The sequence below is a fragment of the Kogia breviceps genome, chromosome X, assembly GCF_026419965.1.
Source record: "Kogia breviceps isolate mKogBre1 chromosome X, mKogBre1 haplotype 1, whole genome shotgun sequence".
In the NCBI taxonomy this organism is placed as follows: domain Eukaryota; kingdom Metazoa; phylum Chordata; class Mammalia; order Artiodactyla; family Physeteridae; genus Kogia; species Kogia breviceps.
Window position 1 is genome coordinate 27528252 of NC_081330.1, and position 12061 is coordinate 27540312.

Below are 12061 nucleotides of genomic sequence, written 5' to 3' on the forward strand. Positions count from 1 at the left end.
TCTGTTCACTGCCTCCTGGTCAGGAAAGCAAATCCAGCCAGTTGTGGCACAGGGGTGACCTTGACTGTGCCAGGAATGGGCCGCAAGATTTGGTGACAGATAAGGTAGCCAGGCATAAAGAGTTCTGTCCAACAGGATTGATGGTATCAAGCTAAGGCAGTCAGACCAGCAACCTGTGGAACTGTTCATATAGACTACGGAGAGAACTTTCTAGTCCCTGGCAAGAGGAGAATAGAGCAGACTTACAGAGGGAAGCAGGGACATTATACAAGAGGAAGGGAACATGATGCTGAGGACTAGAGCTGCTTTGGAATCTACTAGTCTTCCAGGCATTGTGTATCGTCATCATAATCTTTCTTTTCTTGAGGTATCCTAAATAGACCTCTGTTACCTATGATAAAAGGATTAAATTCACGTGCCTTCTATGAGGTTCGCAGTTCTTAGAGAACTGCTAATGCCCACACTGTAAAAGAAAGTGTCTCTGGGGCATTTTGCTGCTTACCTGAGGAGCTGGCAGGACAGAAATAAGCTAATTGTTTCCTTGTCTCTTGCCTCTTCAAACAGACATACAGCTCAAGAAAAGAAACCCCGAGTCTACTTTCTCGAGACCCTCCTTATTTCATACATGCCTGCATCCCAAATGCCTCCCTTTCCTATCCCCAGCCCTCCTTGCTTGGTTCACCACGGTGGAAACTCCAAGTTATGTAGCCCTTTTCTGAACTGTTGGCTTCCCATCAACTCTGGCTCCAACCCAAGCGGAGCCCAGCTTGGTAAATCCATGCCTAGAAGTCAAGAAATGAAACAATCATCCTCTGTTCAGACATAGAGCAACAGCTGCTAGAGGGGGTCAGGAAGGGGAGAACCGAAGGCTGTGGGGAGCTTAATTCTACTGCTCGAAACTGCCAGTGGACCATTCGGCCAGGAGAACTGGTTATCTGGCTGGACTCTCAGACCCAAAGACACCAGCACGTTGTAGGTTTTGGATGCAGGGTGGTGAAAGAAAAATTCATGGTCCAGTGAGACTTTAGGACTCCCAGTCCTCAGCTCTTTGCAGTACATCAGTCCTTACACCACCCTTCCACCCTGCCTTTGTGGAAGGAAACATGATGTGGCTAGGCATTGACGTCCTGCCCTTTGCCTCCAGAGATTCTGTCTTATGGCAGGATGACCGGAAGCTGTCAAAAGGAAGATTCCTCATCCTAATCCTCATCCGACTCCTCTACCACCTGAAAACTAGGACACTAGCCTCTGAACTCACTGACTATACAAGGTATAGAGAGGAATTCTAGCCCCAGATCTGCTATGGATGTACAGTATAATGTTGGACTAGTTAGTCACAAACTCTCTGGACCTGTTTCCTCAAAGGGCTGTTGTGAGGATAGCATGCAATCTCTCTGGTGCAAATGCTAGGCAAATCATCAGGCCTTCTGGTAGGGCAGTCCTCTGGGGATATGATAAGGGGGAATGGCCTCACTCCTCCACAGCCTCCTGTTTCCCCTCTCCCCAACGCTATAGCGGCAGCTGTAGCTCCAGCTTTAGTGAACAGAGAGCATGATTGCCTGACATCCCCACATTGTTGAAGCTAAAAAGAGTTCGTAGATAACAAGAGCAAAAGACCTATACGAACAAAAGGGGTATTTGGGACTCCTGAGATTAGAAATGTCTACTGAAACCACTTTATACAATTAATTTGGGGGTTAGAAATATACGGAACATGTGATCTTGGGATCCCACCATTGTATACCCCCTGAACTACTACCTAGGTGGCCCAACAAGGATATAGAAGGCCCAGTGCTTTTTGATGTAGAGCTTGGCAAGTAACCCCCAAAGAGCTAAAACTAGCTGGTTATTTATGAAGTATCTAAGGTGCTCCAGTTGTTGTGTCCTCTGGGAACTCCTGTTCATCAGGATGAATATGCCTGACAAAAGCCTGACTATTACAAGAACCATAACCCTGGGCAAATAGCGTGGTTAAGCAGATAGGATGATAGATTAAAGACTTCCAGTAACCCAGGAGACAGAGGGAAAGACAATTATAATCAGATACTTTAAACCTCTTCTCTACCTAATGGAACACCCAAATCATCCAACCTGAAAAGTAAAGTCAGGTCTAGTGACGACACACAGGTATCGGAGAAGGGCAGGGAGGAATGACATCATACGATGCAGCAGCTACTCCTGTGTACGACTCAGGAAGCAACAGCATCCTGGGAAGAGAGTGTGGGTTCTGGAGCCAAACAGATATGGGTACAGTTCCTATTTCTGACACTTCACCTGTGTAACCCTCAAGACTTGTGATGGTTCTGAGATTTTATCTTACTTGCAAGCTAACAAGTTAGCCTGCCACATTTTTTTTTCATGGATGCTGGCAGAAGACATGAGACTCCTGGGTCAGCAATAGTAGTAGCCAGAGTATAAGCTTTTTCTTGTGTCAGTTCCCCTTGCCCCCGGGTCTCATAGGAGCTACTCAGAAAGGGCCAGGTGACACCTGCACATGCAGTGGGTTGTGTTACAGGAGAGCAACACTGAGCTTAATGAGTCTGAATCTCTTATGATGGGCAGGAAGTTTGCCTTTCCATTGCTCCACAGGGAGACACTGTGTCTTCCAAAGCTGTTCACTATACAAATATCCTTGAAAAAATAGCCCAGAACCATGTCAGTCAGTGTCTCTGTTCACAAGATGTGCAAAAACATGAGTGAGAGATCCATGGGAAATTGTCTCACAATAATGACCATTAGCAAGTTATTGAACCTCTTTGAACCTCTTTTTTTTTTCACCTGTAAGACATGTATTATAATATTGCCTATCTCATGGAGCTGTGAAGATTAAATGAATTCATACATGTTAAAGCACTAGACACCTAGAAGATGCTCAACAAGTGTTAATTTCATTCCTCTCACTCTCACTTTCTCTCCACTGTTACTAGAAGGCCCTACTATTCCACACTTCCTGTTTTGTTCCTGCAGTCACTTCATGGCTCCCAACGAAGACTTCAGTTTATTTCTCACCAACTTTTCTCACTCATTTGCTAGTTTCCATCTACATCCCATCAGGATTTAAGTCCCGCTTAACTAACTAATTAATTAATTAATTAAAAGATATTTATAGGACACTGACTATGTGTCAGATACTGTGCTGGGTGCTGGTGATACAACCAAGAATGAAAAAGACATGGTCAACAGCCTCATGGAGCATGCCCTTTCATTGGGGAGATCGACATTGAACAGATAAGTCAGAAATTATTGGTCACCAAGAAAGCATGACATATGGAAGAGAGCATTATCCCCATTTCCCTCATTTGATCCGCGCTGCCTCACTGAGAAACACTGTCCACGTAGGATCATATCTCTTACCACTTTTCCTTGATGGAGTCAACTTCATTCCTGGGCCTTAACTAGGTGAAAGGTCAATCTAAACTTGTGGACCAGTTAGGATGTAGAACACTGTCCAAGGAGTGGAGTCCTATTACTTTCCAAGACAGGCAGCAGCACTGGTGATAGAAAGTAGGGTCAGAGAAATAAGGCTTCTATAATCTGCTGAGGACTTGAAAGAACAGATCCCAGTTGACATTAACAGACATTCTTTAAGAGAAAATACAGCTGCCAAAGGTGGTTTTTGTTTCTTTGGTTTGTTTTGGCTGCACTGCGTGGTGTGTGGGATCTTAGTTCCCTGACCAGGGATCCAACCTGGGCCCGGGTTGAAAGCGCTGAGTCCTAACCACTGGACCACCAGGGAATTCCACAAAGGTGTTTTTGAAAGCAAATCTGTTGGCCTTCATTTTTAAGGAACCTACACAGTGCCCTCATTTTTCACAACTAATTAGCTACACAAACCTTCCTCCCCTTCTTCAAAGGTCAGCCTCACCTCTGGCATATAAAGAAATGACCATGCACTCCAGACCAGCGAGATATTTTCTCTTCCTTCTCCTAGCTGAATATTTTTTTTTTCTCCAATAGGATTGTAAGAACCTTGAAGGCAAGGCCTGTACCTTACACTTCTCTTGTAACCCACTTCTACTCTTTCCCTTCCCAGCAAAGCCTGCATCTGTTCAGTGACAAAAATCTGTTCTCAAAAAACAAAAACAAAAACAAAAACCTAACTAAAAAAAGAAATGATGCTGTGGAACGACATGGTGTTTACAAGCATATTCATAGTTATTTTATTTATAAAAATGCCCAGACTTCTCTGGTCAGTCACTCTTATGGTATCAATAAAAACATTTTTTTCCCAAGTATATTTTGTTAGCCCAAACAGATCCATCTCCCTAGTTTCACAGATAGAAAGTCAGGTGTTAATTTGAACCAATCCCGTGCTAGTACAGTACTGCTAGGAATAGAAGCAAGGAAACATTATCCCTAACTCTGTTTAATCATTAGCTCGGTCTCTTTCTTAGTCTAATCCCCTTGATCATGAGTCAGGGACCTTTCCAAGCGGTATGCCAAGACTTCTGTCACTGTTCCTCCCCAGGGCAGGGGACAAGGCGTGATTAACTTCAGGGGAGGGCATGAGAGAGAAGATTGTTACCTCTCAGCTATTGTAATTTGGAGGTCAAGGGGAGAAGCCAACTCTTTGGAGGGAGCTTTGAAATGCTTGTAAGGAGACCCTCACAAGACGGGAAGAAGAAACTATGACAACTGCAAAAATTAGCCCAGGCACGAAATCTGGCTGTTCACTTATCAAGATTGAACCTAGGAGACTTTGGAAAGTCAATAATTCCTTACTTGGTTCTAGAGAGGAAGACGGTGTAATGGGGAAAGCATGGAATTTTGATTTTGATAGCCCACTATACTTAATTAAGGCTAAAGTTAATATATTGACCTACCTCTTAAAAAATGTGAGCAACTTAGAGCACTATAACTGTAATCACTTCTCTCCAGACATTTCCTCCTTTAAAAAAAAAAACTGTGGAATATAATATACATACAGATTTTAAAATAGACTTTGTTTTTTAGAGCAGTTTTAGGTTGATAGCAAAATTGAACAAAGTACAGAGAGTTCCCATATACCCCCCTACCCTCCCCCCACACAACCTCCCCCACTATCAGCATTCGCCACCAGAGGGGTACATTTGTTACAATCGATGAACCTACACTGACACATCAGAATCACCCAAAGTCCTTAGTTTACAATGGGGTGCCCTCTTGGTGTTGTACATACTATGCATTTTGACAAGTGTATAATGGCATGTATCCACCATTACAGTATCATACAGAATGGTTTTACTGCCTTAAAAATCCTCTGTCCTCCATCTATTCATCCCTCCCTCTCCACTAACCCTTAGCAACCACTGACCTTTTCATTGTCTCCTTAGTTTTACCTTTTCCAGAACGCTGTATAATTGGAATCATATAGTAGGTAGCCTTTTCAGATTGGCTTCGCTCACTAAAGTATATACGTTTAAGTTCCTCCATGTCTTTTCATGGCTTGATAGCTCATTTCTTTTTAGTACTGATTACATACAAATGTGATGCATAAAATATTATCGTGTAGCCTAATGAAAACATTTTAGAAGCTAATGCCATAGGGAAACCACTACCCAGGTCAAGAAATAGAAGATTGACAGCACTCAAGAAGTAACCATCCTCCCGTGTGGACTTCTAAAAGACAACTAGTCTGGACTCTTCAAAATATAAATAAGATGAAAAGAAAAAGTGGAAGGTTTATTTTAAGTTAAAGAAATCTAGAGAGACAAAGCAACAAAATGCAACATGTGAACCTTGTTTGTTTATTGGTTCCCTACCACACACCACCCAAAAAAAGGCCCATAAAAGACATTCTTGGAGAAATTTGAATATGGACTGTTTATTAGATGGTGTATAAAATTATGTTAATTTATTCAAGAAGGATAATAGTATTATGGTTATATAGGAAAATGTCCTTATTTGGGGGAGATGCATGCTGAAGTATTTAGGGATGTTTCCTGATGTCTGCAACTTATTTTGATATGGCTCAGCAAAAAATATATATGGATATATATGGAAGTTCTACTTCTGGCAGGACAATGTGAGGAGCTCTGTAGACCAGCTCTCCAGTGAAACTGGTGAAAATTATGAAAAAATACATACAACCATTAAAAAATCTCGAAATTATCCTAAGGACATACAGAAAATGAAGAAACATCTACTCAAGAAAAAGTCTACTAAAATTTGATTAGAACATGGGGAGTATGTGGTATTGGAACCAAGACCCATTCCCTTCCTCCCCCTTTTCTAGCTCTGCAAGAAGGAAACTCCTCTCCGGATTGGTGCAAGCAAGAACACAGGGATCCACCTTTCCCCAGCTCCCAGTTGGAAAGCTATCTTCTTAGAAGGCGCAGGATGTGAGCTTTTCTCATCTTGCCCTTAGCTACCTGTCGCTGAGGCTAAGATCCAGTGACTATGGCCAAGAGGCGCAGGCTTCCTTCTTTTACCCAGCCACCACTTGTGGGATGGAGACTCTACCCTGGGCACGGCACTGCTGACAATAGTGGGGCCCCATTACCCTTGTTCTGGCTTGTAAGGTGGTGGTTCTGTGCTGGGAGAAGCAAGCATAGAAAACTTGAGGCTACTGCCCTCTATTCCACTGAATACTAACCTCCTAGAAGCAGAAGAGAGGAAGGAGCAGAAAAATTATTTGAAGAAATAATGGCTAAAAACTTCACAGATTTATTGAAAAACATTTGTCTACACATCCAGGAAGCTCCATAAACTGTAAGTAAATACAAAACAAGACAAAAACAGGAAATGCAAAGAAATACGAAACAAGGAATTCATAAAGAACTCTTACAACTTGATAATACCAAGAGAAATAACCCAATTAAAAATTGGGCAAAGGATTTGAATAAACATTTCTGCAAAGAAGAAATGCAAATAACCCATAAGCACATTAAAAGGATGCTTGACATCATGATTGATCAGAGAAATGCAAATTAAAAGCACAGTGAGATGCCATTCACACCCAGTAAGATGACTATAATAAAAGGTCAGATAATCACAAGTGTTGTCAAAGACTTGATAAAATTATACCCCTCATACACTGCTGGTAGGAATGTAAAATGATGCAGCCACTTCAGAAAACAGTCTGGCAGTTCTTCTAATGGTTAAACATAGTTACCACGTGACCCAGCAATTCAACTCCTAGGTACATACCCAAGAGAAATGAACACACATGTCCACACAAAAACTTATACACAACTGTTTATAATATAGCAGCATTATTCATAATAGGTAAAAGGTAGAAACGACCCAAGTGCCCATCAACTGGTGAATGGATAAACAAGATGTGACATATCTATACAATGGAATATTATTTGGCCATAAATAAGGGTGAAGTGCTGTTATAGACTGAATTATGCCCCCACCCCACCCCTGCAAAATTATATGTTGAAGCCCTAACCCCAATGTGACTGAATTTGGACATAGAACCTTTAAGGAGATAATTAATGTTAAATGAGGTGCTAAGGTTGGGGGTCTTAATCCCATAGGAATGGCATCCTTGTAAGAAGAGGAAGAGATACCAGAGATCTCTCTCTTTGCAGGCACACAGAAGAAGGGCCATGTGAGGACACAGTGAGAATGTGGCCATCTGCAACCCAAGGAGAGGTCTCACCAGAAGCCAACCCTGGTGGCACCTTGATCTTGGACTTCCAGTCTCCAGAACTATGAGAAAGTAAGTTTGTTGTTTAAAACTCTCAGGTTGTTGTATTCTGTTATAGGAGACCAAGCAGACTAATACAATTACTGACACATGCTACAACATGTATGAACCTTTAAGATACTAAATGAAAGAAGCCAATCACAAGAAACCACATATGATTCCATTTATATGAAATGTCCATAATAGGCAAATCTATAGAGACAGAAAGTATATTAGTGCTTGCTGGGAGGATGGGAGGATAGGGAATTGATAGCTAAAAGTATGAAGTTTACATCTGAGGTGATGAAAGTGTTCTAAAGTTGAATATGCTGATATATAATCATATATCCATGATTACACTAGAAACCATTGAGTTGTACATTTAAAATGGGTGAATTGTATGAGATATGAATTACATTTCAATAAAGCTGCTAAAAATTATATGTAAGTATACATGGAGAGATATAAAGCAAAATGCCAAAATGTTAGCAACTGTTATATCTAACTGGAGGGTACATGAATGTTACTTAGATTAGTTTTTCCTGTTTTTCTGCTTTATATATATGGAGTCATACAGTATGTAATATTTGTTCTTGGCTTGTTTCCATCAATGTCATGTTTGTAAGGTACATTCATGTTGCACGTAGCTGTAGCTCATTAATTTTCACTGCTGAATAGTTTTCCATTGTTTGGAAATATCACAATGTTTTATCCTTTCAACTGCTGGTCAAAATTCAACTGCTTGAATTTTGGCTTATTCAAGTGTAAGGGCTATTAAGACAGTGCTGCTAAGAACATTCTTGTACATGTCTTTTGATGAACATACACACAAATTTCTGTTGGGTGTATATATAGAAGTGGAATTGCTGGATCACAGAAAATGCATTAGTTTCAAACCTGCTAGATAATGCCAAACTTTTTCAAAATGGTTAAATCAAATTACATTGCCACTAGCAGTGTGTCAGAGTTTCTGTTGTTCCATATCCTTGCCAACAGTTGGTATTGTATGGATTAAAAAAAAAAAACCAACAAAGCCAGCTGCCATTCTGGTAGATGTGTGGTGGTATCTCATAATGGTTTTAATTTGCATTTCCCTGATAAAGTTAAGGACATTTTCATATGTTTATTGGCCATTTGGATTTCTACTTTTGTGAAGTAACTGTTTATGACTTTTTGCCCATTTAAAAAATTTTCTTATCATTTTCCAGCAGTTCTGTATATGTCCCAAGTCCTAGAACTTTATTTGCTACATATATATTGCAAATATCTTCTGCTACTGTATGGATCAATTTTAATTTTCTTCATGGTATCTCTTAATGAACTGTTTGATTTTAATATAATCAAAGTATCAATTTTTTCTTTTATGGTTAATAGTTTTGTGTACTGTTTAAGAAGTTCTTAAACTTCCAAAGCTGTGAACATAATCATTTACATTGTAAAAGCATAATTTTGCCCTTCAGATTTAGATGTATAATCTACTTGTACTGATCTTGGGGTATTAATTGAAGTAAGGGTCCAATCTCTTTCCTTTTTTTACGTATTGGTACCCAATTGTCCCAGCACCATTTTTGAAAAGAAGCATCTGTGTCTCTTGGCTATTCTTTCAAAAAGAATTTGCCATCCAGCTGCAAGGAGTGCAGTTAGCTGTCAGCCTCAAGGTGCAGCACCTTTGAGATGGCTAAAACATTTAAGCAGAAGCCAAGCTCTTCCCACGCAGCCCCTAGCCAATGAGTGATCATGGGAGGCGTACTAAGGCCTGATCCTTTCTGCCCATTGAGGGATTCCTCTAATGAACCCTTCATCCAGGATGCCAAAGCTTTCACAATCTGAGGTTCTCCACGCCCAATCCTGCTTTCCCTTCCTTTCAAACATTACCCTCCAATAAACCTCTTGTACTTTGTACTCCAATTCAGTGTCTCCTTACCAGAGGACCTAAACTAACACATCTGCTACCAGGAGTGATCCAAGAAACCAGGCAGTAAAATGGAATTTGGCAGATGGGATTACTCACTACCAGGCTGTCAACGTAGACCCCATCCCCCGTGGTATGTGGGGTATGGATTGTCCCAGGCACCAGATGGTGGCGCACTTGCTAAAACTTTCACAAGCAGTGTCTTGGGGAAATGTTCTGTGCAATGATTCAGGCTTTTGGGAAATGGGTTGGTGCGGGGTGGGGGGGGTGGGAGGGGAGAAGAGAGAATCATACAAAGACAATGAGATTTGCCAGCTGTCATTTAGTTGCATTGATACCTTCAGAAGGCTAATGAAAAGGTGAGGGCTTTTAACAAATACTGTGAAATCCAGAGTGTCTCTTTGGTAGCTTACACCAAAGCTCTTATCTTCTGCAGTGGAAGAACAGAAAAAAAAAAGCTCAAGACCAAACCCAGGATTTTAAAGAATCCAGGTTCTTTAATCCAGGTTTAAAACTTCAAATCCAGCTTCGAAGATGACTGTTTGGCGGAGGCAAATCTGTTCTGTTAAAATCAGAATCTTGGTTGGGAAAACTTGGGACACATGTTGATGAGTGACCCTGAACATTTTGACGTCTCCCTTAGTCCGTTTGGGCTACTATAACAAAATACCACAGATTGGGTGACTTATAAACAACAGAAATTTACTGTTCATAGTTCTGGAGGCTGGAAGTCTGAGATCGGGGTGCCAGCATGGTTGGATGAGGGCCCTCTTCCCAAGTCTCAGACCTCTCTGTGTCCTCACATGGTGGAAGGGGCTAGCGAGCTCTTTGGGGTCTCTTTTATAAGAGCACTAATCCCATTCATGAAGGCTCCACCCTCATGACCTAATCACCTCCCAAAGGCCCCACCTTCTAATACCATCACACTGGGCATTAGGATTTCAACATAACGAATTTAGGGGGGACACAATCATTCAGATCATAGCAGCTCCCCAGGCTAGCATTGCCAGATTTAGCAAATAAAAATATAACAAAAATTAAAATATTGCATGGGACATACTTATACTAAAATTTTATTTATTTATCTGAAATGCTAATTTAACTGGGCATCCTGTCAATTATCTGACACCACTACCCCAGGCCCCTCTGCACCCTCAGAACCTGCACAGATGGCCCATTCCTTCTTCTTCTTTTTTTTAATACAAATTTTATCCACATTGTTTTTTGTAAATTTTATTTATTTATTTATTTATTTATTTATTTATTTACAGCTGCGTTGGGTCTTCGTTGCTGTGCGCGAGCTTTCTCTAGTTGCAGGGAGCAGGGGCTACTCTTCTTTGAGGTGCACGGGCTTCTCATTGTGGTGGCTTCTCTTGCTGTGAGGCACTGGATCTAGGTGCACAGGCTTCATTAGTTGTGGCATGCAGACTCAGTAGTTGTGGCGCATGGGCTTAGTTGCTCCGCGGCATGTGGGATCTTCCTGGACCAAGGCTCAAACCCGTGTCCCCTGCGTTGGCAGGCGGATTCTTAACCACTGCACCACCAAGGAAGTCCCCCATTCCTTTTTATTAAGAAATAGCACTCCAGCCCACCCCCATGTGGGAAGACACTGCAGAGGCCTCTTTCCCTCAAGGCAACAGGAGACCCCCCTCAGGATCTGCCCCCACCTCTTCTCCTGTTGGGCAGGCATAGCTGCGTAACCCATGTAAGAACAACATGGGCCTGATAGGAGAGGACAGGGCCTATAGCCCAAGGGATCCACACAAATTAGCTAGAATGTGTCAGCAGCAGTCAGAAGGGTATTCATGGGACTTAATTTTGAGGGTGCTCAATCAAGGGGGCCATGTAATAAGACTGGATAAGGGAGAGTTTATTGATCTGGGGGTACTCTCTTGGGTTACAAGATCTAATCGTTGTAATAGTTCATTTTATGTGTCAACTTGACTGGGCTAAGGGATGCTCAGATAGCTGATAAAACATGATTTCTGCGTGTGTCTGTGCGAGTGTTTTTGGAAGAGATTAACATTTAATTCAGTAGACTGACAAAGAGATCCACCCATACCAATGTGGACAAGCATCATTTTAAAAGGCGAAGGAAGGGCAAATTTCCTTTTTCTCTTCTTGAGCTAGAATGTCCATTTTTTCCTGCCCTCAGACATTGGAGCTCCTGGTTCTCAGACCTTTGGACTCGGAAGAAATTATAGCACCAACTTACCTGGTCTCCGGCGTATAGACAGCAGCAGATCATGGGACTTCTGGCCTCCATAACCATGTAAGTCAATCCCTATAAATTTCCTTTTATATATATCTCTATATATATCCTATTGATTATATTTCTCTGGAGAGCCCTTATTAATACAGATTTTGGTACTTGGAGTGGGGTACTGCTGTAACAAATACCTAAAAATGTGAAAGTGGCTTTGGAACTGGGTCATGGGTAGAGGCTGGAAGAGTTTGGAGGTGCGTGCTAGAAAAAGTCGACATTGCCATGAATGGACCATTAAAGGTGATTTGCGTAAGGCCGCAGAAGAAGG